This window comes from Hipposideros armiger, unplaced genomic scaffold (assembly GCF_001890085.2).
Source record: "Hipposideros armiger isolate ML-2016 unplaced genomic scaffold, ASM189008v1 scaffold_192, whole genome shotgun sequence".
Lineage (NCBI taxonomy): Eukaryota > Metazoa > Chordata > Mammalia > Chiroptera > Hipposideridae > Hipposideros > Hipposideros armiger.
The window spans coordinates 2,667,063-2,676,595 of NW_017731542.1; the positions used below are offsets into that span (position 1 = coordinate 2,667,063).

The 9,533-nt window shown below is 42.6% G+C and overlaps 1 long non-coding RNA gene across 2 annotated transcripts in view; it reads left to right on the forward strand.

Annotated features, from left to right (window-relative positions):
- The window catches only part of LOC109388367 (uncharacterized), a 13,417-nt gene extending 4,997 nt beyond the window's left edge, over window positions 1–8,420 (forward strand). Inside the window, exons 2-4 of one of the 2 annotated variants that reach the window (XR_002125201.1) lie at window positions 2,800–2,897; window positions 4,139–4,272; window positions 8,163–8,420. This is a non-coding gene — a long non-coding RNA (uncharacterized LOC109388367). The remainder of the gene's footprint in view (window positions 1–2,799; window positions 2,898–4,138; window positions 4,273–8,162) is intronic. The other variant, XR_002125200.1, reaches the window with a different exon arrangement.
- Window positions 8,421–9,533: the final 1,113 nt, after the last annotated feature.

The following is a 9,533-nucleotide window of genomic DNA, read 5'->3' on the forward strand; positions in this document are numbered from 1 at the left end:
GTGTGTGTGTGTGTGTGTGTGTGTGTGTGTGTGTGTGTGTGTGTGTTTAGTTCTGTGGGATTTTCTCACATGTGTAGATTTGTGTGACCCCCACAGCAGTCAAGATACAGAAGAGTTCTATCACAAGTGTCCCTCAAACCTTGCACCAAGAACCTGTTTTCCATCTTTCTAATTTTTGTCATTTCAAGAATATTATATAAATGAAATTACGCATTCTGGAAACTTTTGATACTGGCCTTTTCCCGCTGCACAATCCCCTTGACATTCATCCGAGTTGTTGTGTGCATCAGTAGCTGGCTCCTCTTCATTGCCAAATGGTACTCTACGGTACTGATGTACCTACACCAGCTTGTTTAACCAGTCACCCATTGAAGGGTGTCTGGATTGTTTCCAGTTTTGGGTTGTCACAGATAAAGTTTCTATATGCATTCATGTGCAGGCCTTTCCGGGAACATAAGTTTAAATTTCTCTGGTATAAATACCCGAGAATGCAATTGCTAGGATGTATGGTAAAGTATCTGCTTGGTTTTGTGAGGACTGCCGCACTCCCGAGTGGCTGTACCATTTTGCATTCAGACTTGCGGTGTTATGAGTGGTCGTTTCTTGGCATCCTTGCAAGCTTTAGGTATTACATCTTTTTTTTTTAATGTGTCCATGGAAATAACATTTATGTATTTTCTTATAATCACTATTTACTACATTGATTTAGTCCCATACTTATATACTTAAATAGAATGAATACTCAACACCAATGAATGCTGTAGTTAGATTGGTGGATGGATTTTATTAATATTAAGCACTTTTATTGTTGTGCCTTATGTGTAAAGATCGTATTTAAAAATCTTACTGGTATAATAGTTTCTAGATCCTTACATGGTTGAGAATATTTTTGGCCTTTATATTTGAAGGACAACTTGAGTGTGTAACAGTTCTGACAGCCATTGGTCCACTGTCATTTGGCATTTCTGGTTACAATAGAGAGCCCGACTCCCCCCAACCCCAAATGTAACTTGGTTTTTTCTACCTGGATACGCCATGATTTTTTATCCTTGCAATACAGTAGCCTCACTGGCTGCTTCTTGCTGTGGTTTTCCAAAATGTGTTTCTGTCCTCTGCCTGGGAATAGGAGCACTGGCTCAGTCCTGTGTCTCCCCACCCAGGTGTGATCAAGACCTGTGACCGACCTTCATGTACTAGATCTCGGTTTATACGTCAGGTCCCACCGGAACGTTTTGTTGTTGTTTCGTTTCTTTGTTTTTCTTTTAAGCTCTCTCCCTGTATGAGTTCTGCTAGATTCTTCTTGTGTCTGGACTCTAGTATTATCCCTCAGAGAGGTCAGGGGAACCTCCTTTTTCTGGGCTGTGAATGTCTTCCAGATTTTAAGAGCAGCCAACTTCTTCCTTTTCTTGCTTGTGATCAAGATCTTGGCTGCTGAGTCTATAGGGGTCTAGGGTGGTCACATCCATTGGACATATTTAAGCCTTTGGAAATCATTGACCTAGTTATGAATAGACCCAATTACTATTCTGTCTGCCATCTCTAAAAAACTCTAAAATGGACACTGTGGTTTCTCCTGGGTCACCTATATTTAGGTTTGAGCCTTCAGTCTGAATCATCCTTATCTGTGGGTATTCACCCTCTGACCTGAGATGGGGGTAATGGCCTGAGAGCCTGCGGCTGCTGAACACGTGCTAGCGATGGGACCAGGGCTGTTTCGGTTCTTGTTTGCGAAAAGATACTTGTGCTGAACTATGGAGACATAGCTGGAATAGTTGGCATATGTTTGCGGCTCATACATTCCAAGGACACGTTCAGGTGTGCAATCACCTGGGCTGTTGCAATCCATCGAAATGGAGTCAGAATAATCTCAAACAGTACAAAGGACAAACTGCTCATGAACTTGAACTTTTCTCTGGACTCCCCGTGTAACTAATGAATGCCCAAGCCTCCTCCCCACAAAACTAATGGATTCAATCAAGGTTATAGATGAGTAACCATGACCGTGTGGCTATGTTAGAATATCGCTTGGGGTTCAGGCGCTTGTCTGAACCAGAAGGGAAAGACGGTGAAAGCAATGCTTCATTTGCTCCATGCAGAAACTTGACATCCAGCTGCTATTTAAAGAAACAGTTTGGATCATCTGTAAACTTGGCATTTGGAACAGCCTTGTTAATTAAAACCCTTAAGTCTTTTCAGCCACACTTGTGCATCGCAAAAGCAGCACCTAAAACACTTCACTTATTGAAAATGATTTATTGAATTGTTTCACTTATCCTTTTAATATTAGAACAATTGCTCTACATATGGGTCAGACACTGAGCTGAGCAATTTAGAAGGTTTACTTCACTTAACCCTCATGACACAGTGACAATATTTATGTGCATTATACGGCTTGGAGAACTGAGACTGCGAGAGGCTTGTTAACTTGCCTTGGTAAGTCAAACCCTGAGGAAGCTCTAAGGCTTAGTGAGAGGCATTGCTCTGGTTGGAACCCAGATAGCTAATTCCAGGGTCCACCCTGTACTTAACCACCGCCCCGTGTGATATACGACCAACACAATCACAACTTCAAAAAGTCAAAACAGATGTCCTGGCCAGATAGCACTAGGTTTATACCGGTTTCTCACGAGTGTCATCCGTGTCTACATTCCACTCCGTCCATCGACCTGCCTCACACCGTCCTGGGCAGTGATGGTGTCACTAAAGGCATGGGGCGGGTGTGTGTCGGCGGCTGGGTGGCATTGCTGAGATATTTTTCCTGGTTACATCTTCAACACTTGTTCTGTATTTGTCCCAAAGCATGGAGCCTAATGAGCATGTCTAAGGAAGCTGATCGTGACACAGAGGACACACATAATGCCTTGGTTCTGAGATCTAACCCTTCTAACCACAGTAAGGTCAGTTCCAGAGCAGCCATGGCCTCCAGGCCAGGCTGAGGACTAATTTTCAGTCCTCCCTTCCCAAGACAAGAATCCCATAATGAAAATTTAAATATAAGAAAAGGCTGTACCTAGTGATTGCTACATCCACCTTATCTCAAATCAGTAATCCGGAAAATGTAAACTTTCATCATTTAAAATCAGTAATAGATTCATGAGTACAAGTTCCTGCTTGGAGAGATGAAAAAGGTTAGGAACTAGATAGTGGTGATGGTTTCACACCATTGTGGACAGTCAGTGTCACTGAAGTACACACGCAAAAAAGCGAAATGGCAAATTTTATCACGTAAATATTTTACCCAAGTAAAAAAAATCAGTGACAGTGACTTCTTCAAGTTGTCAGATAAAAGCAAAATGAGATAGATATTAGAATGTGCTTTGGTTCTGCTCAAAGGCACCTCAAATACTAGAGGGACAGGGCAGTAAGGCAGAAGCGTGAGGGCTGCGGTGGGCTGCACCCCAAGACAAGGGCCCAACAGTTCAAATCATTTAAGGTCAAATTGACTTGAGTCTTCATACAGGGGCGAGAGTCTCCTTATTCTCAGGCGGCGAGACCTTGGCTTAGTATCAGTGAGGCTGAAGCAGGACCCTGGCTAGTAAGTGGAGGGGAAGGGGCAGGGCTAGCTGAGGAATCCAGGCGATGAGCAGCGTGAGGGGCAGGACGGGGCTGCACGCTCAGCAGACACCACAGGGCGAAACGGACGTGGGCACAGAGCACGTGTGGATGGGTGAGACGCCTGTGGGGGAACTTAGAGAAGAGCTTCAGTGTGGTGAATGTAGCCAGTCGGTAGCGTTAAACTGCATTTAAAGGTCAGCCTTTGCCATGGAAAATACCTGGGAAGATGGAGGCCCAAACACACCTGTATAACATCATCTTCCAGACGCCATGCTTGCACGAGCTACAGGCCCAGAGGGTCATGTGGACACATTTGTGGTTAAGAAAGAGTTCCAGTGGGTCTGTTGTCCCCAGATTAAAAACTTGGGACCAGGAGTCAGGGGTGAGGCTTGTCTCTCTGGGGTATTTTAGGGATACCCGAGATATACCAACCAGTAGACTGGCTGGGAAATGGGTTTGTCGTATGGAATTCTTTAAGGGGTGTGGTTCCCCTTAAGTCCTGCAATCCCGGAGCACTGAGCTGAATTCCTATTAAATCAGGTGGCTATCAGATTATTGTCTCTCTCTCTCTCTTTTGTGCCAGGAAAGCCTGAGAACAGAGAGTTGCCTCTACAACCCCGGCACCCCCGCACATCATCTGAAGGGCCATGTTTTCACACTGCTTGCTGTTCTAGCACAAATACCCCCACCCAAGAGAATAACATGGAAGGCAAAACCGTAAGTATTTTAGAAGAAAACAAAGTAGGACGCCTTCAAGACCTTCTAGAAGGCGAAGATTCCTCATATAGGACAGAAAAAGAACTAACCACATAAAATCATCACGACGCCATTATGGGATCAGAAATAAAAACTATAGAGAAGGGGAGATATTTGAATTACATATTTTCAACAGAGAAATTGTATCCACAATATACAGAGAAGTATAGGTCAATACAGGAAAACACAGATATCCAGTTTTTCAAAATGGAGGTAAAATTTGGACAGACACAATAGATATAGATATAGATATAGATATAGATATATAGATATATAGATATAGATATAGAGATAGATATACATAGATATAGATAGATATATCTATATCTATATATTTTTTTTCTATCTCTATCTATCTATCTATCTATATATATCTTTTCTCTTTTGTAAGTTATTGTGGTATATAAGTTACCTATTGCCATGTAAAAAATCACCCCAAAATTTAGCAGTTTAAAATAGCATATTTATTTTCTTATGTAATTTCTGAGAGTAGGAAATCCAGGAGCAGGTTAGCTCAGTGATTCTGTCTCAGGGTCCCCAGTGAGGTCACAGGAAAGACAGTGGCCAGGGTTGTGGTCATCTGGAGTCTAGATGGGCTGCAGGACCCACTTGCAAGGAGTCTGACCGACGTGGCTGTTGGTGGGAGGCCTCCGTTCCTCTCCAGCTGGTGGCAAAGGCTTCGGTTCCTTATGAAGTGGACATTTTCACATGGCTGCTTGAGCATCATCACGACAAAGCTGTTTACACAGTGCCGTTTATGGCGTGGTCTCCAAAGTCAGGTACCATCACTTTGTTTTATTCTATTAGTTAAAAGGAAGTCTTTAAGTCCAGCTCACATTAAGGAGACAGGAACTATTGAAGAGCGGCATGTTAAAGCATTAGTGGGCATTTTAAAACCACATGCAGTGAATTATGTTGACTATTTTTCAAATATTCAGCTGCCCTTAATTTCCTGGAATAAATTCACTTGGTAGTAATATATTATTTTTTTGTATATTGTTATGTTTGATTGCTAATTTTTTTTATTTAATATTTTTGCATGTATATATTTTGTAATGTGTGAAGTTTTGGTATCTATTCCGGCCTCACATGCTATCTAAGACTTTTAATTTCTTCTTGTGTTACCTTTGGTTAGTAGTATTTTTCAGGGAATTTGCCTCTTTCATATAAATTGTCAAATTTAGAGTTGTAAAGTTGTTTGTATTGTACTCTTGTTATCTTTTTTAGTATCTGCAGGATATGTACTGATGTTTCTTTTTTCATTCCTGATATTGGTAATTTGTATTTTCCCCTTTTCTTTCCCTTGATCAGTCTTGCTAAAGTTCATTGACTTAATTAACTGTTTTAAGGAAATAAATTTTTCTTTTTAAAAACAGCATTACTGGGGTATAATTTATATATCATGAAATCTGCTCATAGCAATATACCACTCAGTGATTTTTAGTAAATTTTAACCAACGTCACAACCCAGTTACCTGGCCTTTTTCTTCCATTCAAGCCTTCAGTGGGTTGGATGAGGCCCACCCATACTGGGAAGGGGACTCTGCTTTACTCGATTGTCTGATATAAATGTTCATCTCATTTAGAAACACCCTCAGAGACACGCACAGAAATAACAGTTACCTCCGTGGCCTAGCCAGGTTGACACACAGAATTAACCACCATAGTGATAAGGGCACAAGCTTTGGAAATGAAGAGGACAGGATTCAAATTCCTGCTCAGCACTTATTAGCTATGAGACTTTAATAGTTACCTTTATTTGCTTTACAGATAAATGTTTTTGTTTTTTTTTTTTTAGCTGAGCCATCCTGCCACCTGTTGGCAGCTCAGCGGCTACTCAGTTCGGGCCGGGACTCGAACCGCTGTTGCCCAGAGCTCAAACCCTTGAGCGAGCTCTTAACCAACTGAGCCACTCGGCCGGCCCTTACAGATAAATTTTTATTAAAAGCCTCCTCCATAGTCATATTTGGTTGGACTTTAATTCCCATCCTGAGATGTTAGTTATGTGTGTTCTTTTTATACCAGGAGCCCTGCTGCTCTAAGAATTCTGGCAAAGTCTAAGGTCTTTGGGAGAAATTTTTTATCTCTTTGGCAAACCAGGTTCCACGCTTTGGAAATTCTTTGGCTAACCGTTTACCTACTTCCTGGTGAAAGCCATAGGAATATTTCCCAGATTAGTACATGACTTCCAAAACCAATATGAACACTGATCAAACTGCTGCCAAAAGTCTTTTAAGGTCACTTGCTAGTCTGAGATTTCCAAATGACCCTGTTGCTAATTAGGGGGCGAGCAGGCTATAGGGGAGGGAATAAGTGATTTTCCTTTGTTTCTTTTGATCCTTTTGCAATGAATCTCTTTTCTTAGAGCTTGAGGCTGGTAAGTGCTACTTTTTTTGGAGCTCGCTTTCCAGCTGGCAGAGATGTTGCCACAGCCGCAGATATCTGCCAAGAGTTGGGCAGTCAGAGTGTTGTTTGTGCCCTTAGCATGGAGCCCAGGAAAGGGTGGCAGCGTGGTGGCAGAGGGGGAGCTCAGTGTCAGGGCCAGGTATGCAGAGCCTGCAACCTGCCCAGACATTACCTGGTTATATGGCCTCAGGCCTGGTTGTTTAAACTTTTTAAAACTCAAAGAGTAGACTTTTTATTCTGGGTGTGGTTCTTTGATAGTTTAAAACATATACCTACTTATTCCAAACACAAACTATGAGATGGGAAATGCCATCTCTATTTTACAAGCCTAATGCAAATAATAATAATAATAATAATAATAATAATAATAATAATAATAATAATAAAATGTTTAGAAAAGCTCAAGGTTTAATGTAATTTGCCTTAGTTCCTTTTGATAAGAAGCAGAGCTGGGTCTGAAACCTGTGTTTTTTTCTGGTCCTTGTTATGCGGGAAAAGGTTCATATTATTGCTTTAAATTTACTAGAATAGTTCATGGGGTTTTTCTTATTAACTTTGATCTTTTCTATCACACAACTACTTTTCAACAGATAGTTTTTGAACTGCCTGGCAGAGCCCACAACCCACCCACTGTCGCTGGAGCCCATGGCACAGTGGCCCATGCTGGGCACTCACTAGGACGCCTTCTTCAGGGCGGTCCTGTCTCAACCTCAACTCTCAACCACCCACTGGGCACTTGCTGTTGTCTCCCTAGCTGACAATTCATTCATCTGGAATTTTAACACTCAATATCCGGGTCATTTTGGATTGTGCTTCTCTCCCCAGGTGGGTATTCCCCACCTGGTGATTTTCAGGAAGTTCGCCTATCGTCACAATCAAGGCTGGTTACATAGTCCTAGGCATGGCTTCCTCATGGAAGTGCTGGCGTCCGTTGCCCAGCACTCATTTCTCCTTGGAAAACTCAGCCCTCTGGGACTGAAGGCACCAGCCTTATCCACTCACCTGATAGGTCAACGTCCCCTTGTGGTAGAAGCCCTCATGTGGAAGCCAGTTTTGGAGGGGGGAGGTGTCTAAATAAATTCAGGCACTAAATAAATGTGATCTCCTTTTGTTTCTTCAAATACAATAATGGGAATTGTGGTAAAGAGCATACTTTGATGCTGTTGTTTCCGAGTGATGTTTTTCTGTCTATCTTATTTGATATCTTTGTGACATCTGATACTGTGAACTCCTCCCTATTTCTTGAAAAGTTTCTTCCGTATTGGTTTCTTTGATGGCACCCTCCACCCTTCCAGGACTTTTGTTTTTCAGGTTCTTTTCCAGCTTCTCTTCATCGCATTTTTCCTGAAACGTTGATATTCCCCAGGGCTGTCTCTCTATCCCCCTCCTGGGTGACCTCACGCATCCTGACACACTATTTCTTGACTTATTCTTATCTCTTCCAGCTGACAAAACACGAGGAAGGATTGACAGGGCTGAATATCAACATTGTTTCATCTCTAATGAAGTAAGGGATCCAGGCATTGCTGGATCTATCGATGTCTGCTAATTTCAAACACAAGACAGGCAAAAGGACATTATGTGCCTAGTATCACCGATGGATTTTCTTGCTAAAAGTTTGGACTTGGATCTGATCAAGCATCTAGATTTGTAGGAAATATAGAGTGTACAATCAATAAAATCTGGAATATGTAAAATTCTGCAGGACAAACCACTCACTTTCTTCAACAAATAAACTGGGACAGAGGCAAGGAGGGAGAGAGGGAAAAAGGGAGGGAGAGAGACAGAGAGAAAGAGAAAACAGACAGACAAAACAAAACCATAAGAGAGATCCTTGTTTGAATTTTAATGGAAACAAATTTAGAAAACATGCATTTTTTCATTGGGGGAAATTTGTACACTAACTGGATATTGGATAACATTAAGACATTAGTGTTAATTTTTTTAGCTATGATAAAGGTATTGTGGTTATTTTTTTAAATAAAATATCTTTACTTTTGAAACGTATGTGAAAAGGTATACTGTGAGATTTCGTTCCAAATAATGCAGGTTGGGGTGTCGGTGGGGATATGGATAGACAAGATGACCGTGAAGTGAGCATACCTGAAGCTGTCGGAGAAGGCCTCCTTGAGAGCGTGACTTTTAAGCACAAACTGGAACAAACTGGTAACCTGGGCGCCCATCCCAGGGAAGAAAGTTCCAGGTGGGGACGGTAAGTGCAGAGTCCCTGAGCTGGGAGCACCCTGGTGGGGGATATGTTGAGGGACAGCAAGGAAGGAGGTTGTGGTCCGAGGAGAGTGAGGTCAGACGGGTGGCAGTGGCCTCGATTCTGTAAGGCCTTGTGGGCCGTTGAGGAGACTTGACTTTTACTTCTCGTCAGTGTGGGGGCCATTAGAGTTTGGGGCAAGGGCATCGCATCACTGACTCACATTTTCAAAGCGCCTGTCTGGGCTGCTGTGTGGAGAACAGAGAGAGGCACAAGGGTAGAAAGAGAGGACGGGTGGGGGAATCGTTCCAATAATTCATGCAGGAGGCGCCAATGGCTCGAGGCAGGGTGACGAGAAGCAGTGGATTCTGAATGTGGATTGAAGGCAGAGCTGACAGGACTCACCACAGATAGGACCTGGGTGTGAGAGGCACCCAGGAGTCAAGGGCGATATGACCTGTCATAGGCCAGCACGTGACAGTCACAAGACACATTTGTTCAGTGCGTGAGTGACTATCACACGCCTGGCGTGCTTCTTCACGAAATTGAAGTACCCCTGAGACGGGGACTCTGTGTGACTTGGCTTTACACAATGACCTTGCACGCTCCT